The following is an 8,089-nucleotide window of genomic DNA, read 5'->3' as shown; positions in this document are numbered from 1 at the left end:
AATGGTGTTTGTAAATAGGACCACAAGTCCACATCTTGTACAGCAATTAACCACTAAGAAGAATATATGCAGTGTATTATTTGTTGAAACTGTACTTCCCATTTGATTTGAAACTGTCTCATTGCTATCTGTTTATCAATAAAACTTTGGAAAAAAAAAGAAAAGAAAAATGGGTACCTTGAGACCGTAATGTTAAGTGAAGCAAATCAGACACCAAGTTTAAATATTAAACAATTTTTGTTATCTGAAAAATACAAATAATAAAACAATTTTTTTAAAAAAGAGAAATAGGATAACAGAGAGATAGGTCATTCTCAAACTGGAAGGGGACCAGTGATGGAGAGACAGAAAAGCAAAGGAGAGGAAGGAAAAATGGAAAGAATGTGTATGTACCTACTCCTAAGATGAATGTAAGCATTATATATTATAAACATGTACTAATAAAATTATAAAAAATCAAAAATCAAAAGGATAAAGTAACAGTCATTCTCTTCCTTTCATTATACCAGTTTGGCTCCTATAGAAACTAGACAAATCTTGGAAATTACCTGAACTGCCACAAGCTCCACCACTATCTACCATGGTAATTTGATGTCTTTGGTAGAGAAAATTAATATAAACTCATTTATAAGGTGGGCAGTGATTGGTTTAGTGAGCATGTTTTTTTTTTTCTTTATCTTGATCAGGATACAGAACAATTTTGTTCCAGACCTCTTAACTTTCCCATTGTCTGTCATATTATAGCCCAAACATATTCAAACCATTCGAGATCTCACATAATGTCACATTAATCCATTTTACAGATTTCATTATGTTAATAAATTTCATAACCAAGAACTACCTGGTGTGCTGGAGGCCTTGGTAGGATGAGTGATCTAAAGGGTAAATATAAAGCCTGCACAGTTTTGGGTGCCCAGTATGTCTATCAAACATTTAAATTCCTTTTTGCCTTTTATTATGTTACACTGAACATACAACAATGGTACTATGCTCTTACAATAATGTTTAACATTAGTCTATCATCAGAAACAAAATAAATTCTGACTACAAGATGATTTATAATCATACAAGCTTTCCAGGTAAGACAAAATACAAGGCAGCAAAATCTTTCTAGAATAAGAAGACTAAAGAAGGGGCTGGGGAGATGGCTTAGTAGAATAATGCTTCCCTGGCAAGTGCAAGGGCCTGAGTTCAATCCCTGGTTCTGCCATAAGAAAAGAAAAAAGAAAAACAAGACTAACGAGTTATAATAATCAAATGTAGTGCATGATCCATTATAGGATATGGGATAAAAAATGAAAGGAAAACTAAAATGAAATAGCAAGAAGGTATGTGTAGAAACAGTTGGAGAAAATTGAGAATTGGACATTTTATTACACAAAATTTTATGTTGTTGTTACATTTCTTGTGCATAATAATGATACTGTGTTCATGTAGTAGAATGTACTTATTCTCAGGTGATACTTATTAAAGTCTTTAGGGATGGAGTACCGTGAGAAATAAAGGGAAGGTAGCAAGATGGGGTAAATCATATTGAAGAACATATGAGTGATAGTTTTACTATTTGTTCAATTTTCTGTGGGTTTGAAGTTTTTAAAATAAAGAGTTAGGATACAAATCTTTCAAAAACAATCCAATACATTCAAACATATTATAAAAATGATGTGTGCTGCTAACACAAAAAGTAAAGCAATTTTATCAGATCAATTGATTAAAATAACAGAATAGTGTAGAAAGGGCTGGAGAGCAAATGCCTGGTGTGGAAGAAAATCTTACAAGAATCCCAGAAAGTACAGTGGAGAAAGACAGCAAGAAGCTATACACATGGTTCAATATTTCTGCAGCTGGTAGGAAAGTAGTACACAGAAATCATTTTATGGCAGCTTCCCCTAAACCTGAAGTCATCTTCTACGCAAGAGGAAAGTTGAAAGACAGCGAGAGTAACAAGATAAAAGGAAGACCAAATAAGGGAGTACTAGATCACTGTTACTGTCAGCATTCTCTGCCAATCCCATTATTATAGATGACTTAGTTAGGTAGAAGCATTATAGGCAGTCAGATAGGGTTGGACCCTTGGGAGGGACAGTGCAGAGATGAAAGTGCACCACAACTTTAGCTGGAGATACATCAGTTGAAGGCCAGGCCTCAAGATAAAGATAGAATGACTAGGCCTAAGATACATGGTAACACCTGGTCTAATACAGTCTAGATGATGTCAGTCACCTCCATGGGTGACCAAGACCCTCAGATTCATCCCTTCCTAGAAAATTATTTGTTCTTTCTTTGTACCCTTGCTATATGACTTGCTTTCCCACTAGGTTAACATTACTTAAGAGGCTACATTTATCATGTTGTTGGTTGTATCCAAGGGGTTGTGTTCTATAAGTCTTCTCCCTGAAAGATGGGCTCCTTGGCAACCTGCTCAGGACCCCTCCTGCCTCTCAGGAGCTTTATCTCTCCTTCTTAATAAATGTTTCCTACTCTTAGTCTCCATAGTTCTTTAAGATTCATTCTTTCAGTCCAGGGGACATGAACTTGCCATATCAGACATCTACCAGGTTGGGAGTTATAATATATCCCCTATATCATACGGAGGTCCAATATCATTCCTATATCACTATTAACTCCTTGAGAGACTGCAGAGAAGTAATGCACAGACATATTCAAACATTAAAAAAAAAAACAACCTTTTGTACATGTCCAAGAAAGAGGCTTGATTCTGAGGACATGGGGATTTCAGTTTGTTTCTTGGCCATTTTTCCTAGTTTCAACTATAGACCAACAGAAGATTTAGGATTGTAGTGGTTTTACTTTTTCTTAGAGTTTTATGGCAAAGTCCTTCTTTCACAAACCCTAAATAAAAGTTTTGAGATATTAGTAATGCATGAACTGGATGTTGGAGGCAGATTATTAGTAATTGAGCACTTCCTAAGCACCTATAACTATGCTTAGGATTAAGTGTAACAAACAGAGCTTTCTGTAGACAGGAAAGAAAACATAGTAGATTCAGCATCGAATGTACTTTGCTCTAGTTGCATAATCATTTCCTCATCGCTGACATTTCTTTCTTAACAGATCTAGGTGAAATCAATGAGATAACAACCTGTTTGGGAGGGCCAGGGTCAAGTGTGCATTTCATTACTGGTCTTCTACAGTAAGGAGATGAGCCCTTTTTTAGGAAAATGCAAAGCTCTTTACAGCCTGTCAACTGTCCTTCGAGTTTTCTGTGCTTTTTCCTGTGGTGAAATTTTTTTACATTTGACCTTGATAATTCCTATTGCATTTCTTTCATGTTGTGGACAACAGCTTTCTTTAGTGTACAATGAAAATGAGAATTATTGGGCAAGTCTTTGGGATATACATAGCAAATACCAATGTCTCAATACTACGTGTCTTTAATGAGCTTTATTATTTATTTATTTATTTATTTATTTATTTTTAACAAGTGATACTCAGTTTATTAGGACAGCTGCTCAGGCAACGGCAGTGGTGACTTCTACCTCCACTCCAGACTCGATGTTGATGGATGTGATCTGCTTCAGTATCTCCGAAGGGTTGTGCAGATCCATAAGCCGCTTGTGAATCCTCATCTGGAAGCGATCCCACATCTTGGATCCCTCCTCACAAGGCGTTTTTCTCGTCGTGAGTCTCAGAAGTCTTGTCAGGCATGCTCACGGGCCCCTTTACCTGGTGGTTCTCCTTGGCACCTCATATCAAGTCGGCACACACCTTCTCCAGTGACTTCAAGTTGCGGCTGGTGAGGGTGATGCGGTTCCGGTGGATCGCCACCTCGAACTCCACGGGCGTTTAATGAGTTTTACCTAGACCTACATCAAGATACTTTCTGGAGTGTTTCTGTTTGTATGTACAATGACCATTGATGCTGAATTTCTTGTTTTGTTTTTTTTTTTATCTTCTACTTTGCCTTTATGATATTGTTTGGAAAACCTGTGCCCAAACAACCTCATATCACAAATATATTCTCCTACATTTATTTATATTAGCTCTATTACTTACCTATTTTCTCTCTACCTATTCATGTGCTTTAGGGTTGGTAGTACTTCTATTCAACACCCCGATGATAACTTTCATTTCTCCTTTGTTTTAGGGTGTGAATTTCGCATATCACTTTTTAATGTACTTGTACTTTATTTTATTTCATCATAAATGTATTCATTCTTGTTCTCTTTTTTTTTTTACCAATATCATTTTAATTATTTTTAATGCCTAGTAAAATAATCCCCTGCTTTTTCCTCTTGTTTATTAAAATTTATTTGTGGGTTCTATTCATCAACAGAAAATTCATGTGAGTATAGTGAGCTCTGTAAAATGTCATCTGTATTCATGGAGACATTACATGGGATTTACATGTTAAACATGATTTAGACTAGTTTAAATTAAAATATGATGAACATGGCTCTCTCCCCACTTAGATCTTTTACAACCTTCACATTTTTGTCATAAAGTTAACATCCTTTTGTTCATGAGTTGCTCTTGTTGCTTTTATAAATGGAGCACTAGTTTCTTTTATATCTCAAGATAGATTTGGTTAATGAACATTCACTACAGTATTTTATGATGTAAAAGAACAATGCTTTTGGAAGGAAATTCATTTTGTAGTAGATCCATGTTTTCAATATGAAGACTTAAAAATCACTATTCGCAGGTATGTCTCCTTCATTCCATGAAGAATTTCATAACCAATTCTATTTGTTCATTTTTACCTTGCTCAGGATCATTTTTGTAGCTTTCTTCTCCCTATTATTTAAAATATGTCATTTGGACCTGGGGTGTGTAGCTCAGGGGCAAAGTATATACTTAGCATGAACAAGGCAATGAATTTGGTCCCAATAAACAAAAACTGCAAACAATACCAAAACAAAACCACCATCTCTAACAACAAAAACTACATGGCTTTCAAAGAGATCAAAATCATAGGAATTTTATATTACCTCCATGTTTATATGTATTCAACCTTTTTCTTTTATTTTTAGTCTTTTAAAAGCTGATACTTATTTTTCAACTCAAAAGAGAGGAACTTTCAAAGTATTTTCAGACCCTACAATATACAACCTGATTTTGCTGTATTGTTAATGTTTGTATCAGCTGCTAGGGAGATAGTCACCTTATATGAATTGAAATGAATCATGTTATAATTTTTATATTTTGTAGTAAGTACTATTATAGTTTAAGGGGAAAGCGGCACTAGATTGCTTATGATAGCTGTATGAAACAAAAAACAATTCGATTACATGTTATTGCAATGGAAGTGAAAATATGATTATAGTTTTAAAAATGTACATTAGGGAATTATATCCTTGTGTACAGTAACAAATGCACAAATTGTAATATTTTATTTTAATGAATATGTTAACATTTTGATTTGTAACCTTTATGTTATTTAATGCAGGCTATAAAACTGCTTTATGATTTTTATCTATTTCTACACAGTTTTGGTAATAATTCAGTGGTAGGATGCCCAACCCTGGAACCAGACTGGGAACTGAGGGGAAAAAATAACTTAGTTCCAGAATAATAACACTAAGCATATGTATAGAAACATACCTTTTCCATTTGATTTATAGAGTAAAGAAGGTTGTTTACTTTTACTGTTACTTAAGTTATTTGATTCTAATAAACAGAAATGATAGAAAATTCAGCCAAATTTAGCGACTCTATAATATTAATTTGTATGCTTATTAATTCATCAAAGATAGGACCAATACCATAGATTTTCTGTCTAGCTAAGCTCAAGTCTCAGTCTTTCCAAAATCTTACATTTCCTACCAATAAATCATATTTATATTTCCCCTACCTCATTTTGTTACAGATAATGAAAAAATTCATCTTTCATTTGTAATTGCAGTTTTTAGTTCTGATTATGTAACATAAGTTCATTTTGAAATATGCATCTCTCCTGATTTTCTTTCCACTGGTTTTTGTTTTGTTCCCTAGCCATTTTGTCCACTTTCCCTGATTTTATTTTTCTACCCTTTTGATAAATGCTGGAGAGTAACACTGTTCAATCTTTATACCCTTTAACATTGTGGTTTGATCCAATCCACCCTTTCATCTTTAGTTATCAACAACAGGCATGTGGTTAGCAACAAGAAACAAGGTCACATAAACTAACAAGTCACATTTTTGTTTAAATACACAAAAGGAATATGAATGAACTAAATTTAGAGAGGGATAAGCTTAGAAGTGAGCTGAAACCTTAGGCTGCTTCTGTCCTAAGAGTAATTTGCCATATGGTAGAAGAACAAATACAGGGGCCAGGAAGATAGCTCAGCAGCTCAAGCACCTGCCTAGAAAGCACAAAGTCCTGAATTCAGTCCCCAGTGCCCGGGAGGGAGCAAGGGGAGAGGGAGGAGCTACAGGCAAATCTTTTCTGGGAAAAGGAGAACCAGTAATTTTTAAAAGTTTCTATGTAACTCTTGGGTAACCACTAAAATATCTTAAAGATATAATTAATTTTATAAGACTTAAAGATTTAAACAATTTTTATATTGTTTATAAAATAATTACTTGACTTAATTGACTTTCACTAACAATTATAATTTAGTCCAGAAGAAAAATTAGCTATCAGAGTTAATTAAATGTATATTTATTTATATACTTTACTGCAATAAAAAGGTGTAGGCACTGTCACATGTCAGCCAAAGATGGCTGCACTGTACAAGAGTAGAACAAAGTTGCAGAAAGGCCCTGAGTGGCAGAGGGAAAAACGTAGGAGGTAAGTCTACGGCTCAAGATGGAAAATCACAAACCAGATGATATTCTCAAAGAAAACTTAATTGATATTATAACCATAAAGTTAACCAACTTCCAGAAACAGACAGGAGTCTCCTTGAGTGTGGATCAACACACACTGGGCTTAACAGCAACCATCTTTTTTGGCCCACGCTGCTTGTGACAAAGGTGCTATAGTGGCTAGCTGAGCAATGGCAGCGATTCCATTTTTGTAAGTGCCTACGACAGGAGTTTTGTGACTTGAACCGTGAAACCTGTGCCATGACACAGGCTGGACTGGTTGGTTTCTTTTCTGGAAGTTGGTAACCTGTTTTCATGACCATACCTGGAAAGGGACCCTAGCAACCAGAGCTGGAAAGCAACCTAGGCAATATAGTGAGAACCGAGCCCAAAAAAGTGGTCAACGAAAGGCTTTTTTAAATTTATTTTTTATTTTTTGTATTTTAGTAAGGGTTTACAGGGTCTACAGAGTCTCACTATGTAGATTGGACTCATAGTGATCTGCCTGTGTTCAGTCTCCCAAAAGTTGGGATTACAGGCACGGGCCACCACACCCAATCTCAGTCACCATTTCAGTGTGCCCCAGGGGCGGAGCCAGCATGGCAGGCCTGGCACTGAGCCTCCGACCTCTGTGTCTGCCTAAGCAGGTTCTTTAATCTGCTGAGCTATTTGGCCAGCCCTAAAATGCTTTTAAATATAATGCATTATTTCAGTACAACACTGTATGGGAAAATGGTATAAAATTTACAGTTATTAAAGAAGAACTCATGCATTTTTACCTTTAAGTGAATGGTAGCAGTTAGAAATGACTGTAGTATTTAAATCTTATTTGAAAAGGTGATATTAAAATTCAATTTTCAATTTTTATAATAATCTGTAAAACTTCATATTTGTAATGCTTTAAATTTATGGTGAAAATTAAAGGTACTAGGGGCTGGGGAAATGGCTCAGTAGAATAAGCACCTGCCTGGCAAGCGTAAAGGCCTGAGTTCAATCCCCCGTTATGGGGGAAAAAAAAAGAAAGAAAATTAAAGGTACTAATTTGTTGGAGGAGTTAAGGATGTGCCATCTCAAAATATTCCAAGTTAGCATGTTGATTAACTCAAGCTGAAATCACCTGAGTACCTGTAGATACAACAAGGACCATTTGACCTATCTTTCACACATGCAGAAAGCTATGAGAATCTTTTGGGGAAGGCTGTTTCTCCCATTTGAACACAAGAAAATAGTCTTAATCACTCCAGACTGATAATTGGGGCTGTAATGAACCTGAATAAATAAGTTGGTTGGAATCACCCTTATCTTCCACTACCTTTAACTATTTCCCCCACCTCAT

The 8,089-nt window shown here is 35.4% G+C and overlaps 1 pseudogene; it reads right to left on the bottom strand.

Annotated features, from left to right (window-relative positions):
* Positions 1-3,473: 3,473 nt before the first annotated feature.
* LOC111814022 lies at positions 3,474-3,807 on the bottom strand (annotated as a pseudogene).
* Between the last annotated feature and the right edge of the window lie 4,282 nt (positions 3,808-8,089).

Source organism: Octodon degus, unplaced genomic scaffold (genome assembly GCF_000260255.1).
Source record: "Octodon degus isolate 3935 unplaced genomic scaffold, OctDeg1.0 scaffold00256, whole genome shotgun sequence".
NCBI lineage: Eukaryota > Metazoa > Chordata > Mammalia > Rodentia > Octodontidae > Octodon > Octodon degus.
Note: the sequence above shows the minus strand (reverse complement) of the source record. Positions and strands in the feature narration are given on the sequence as shown.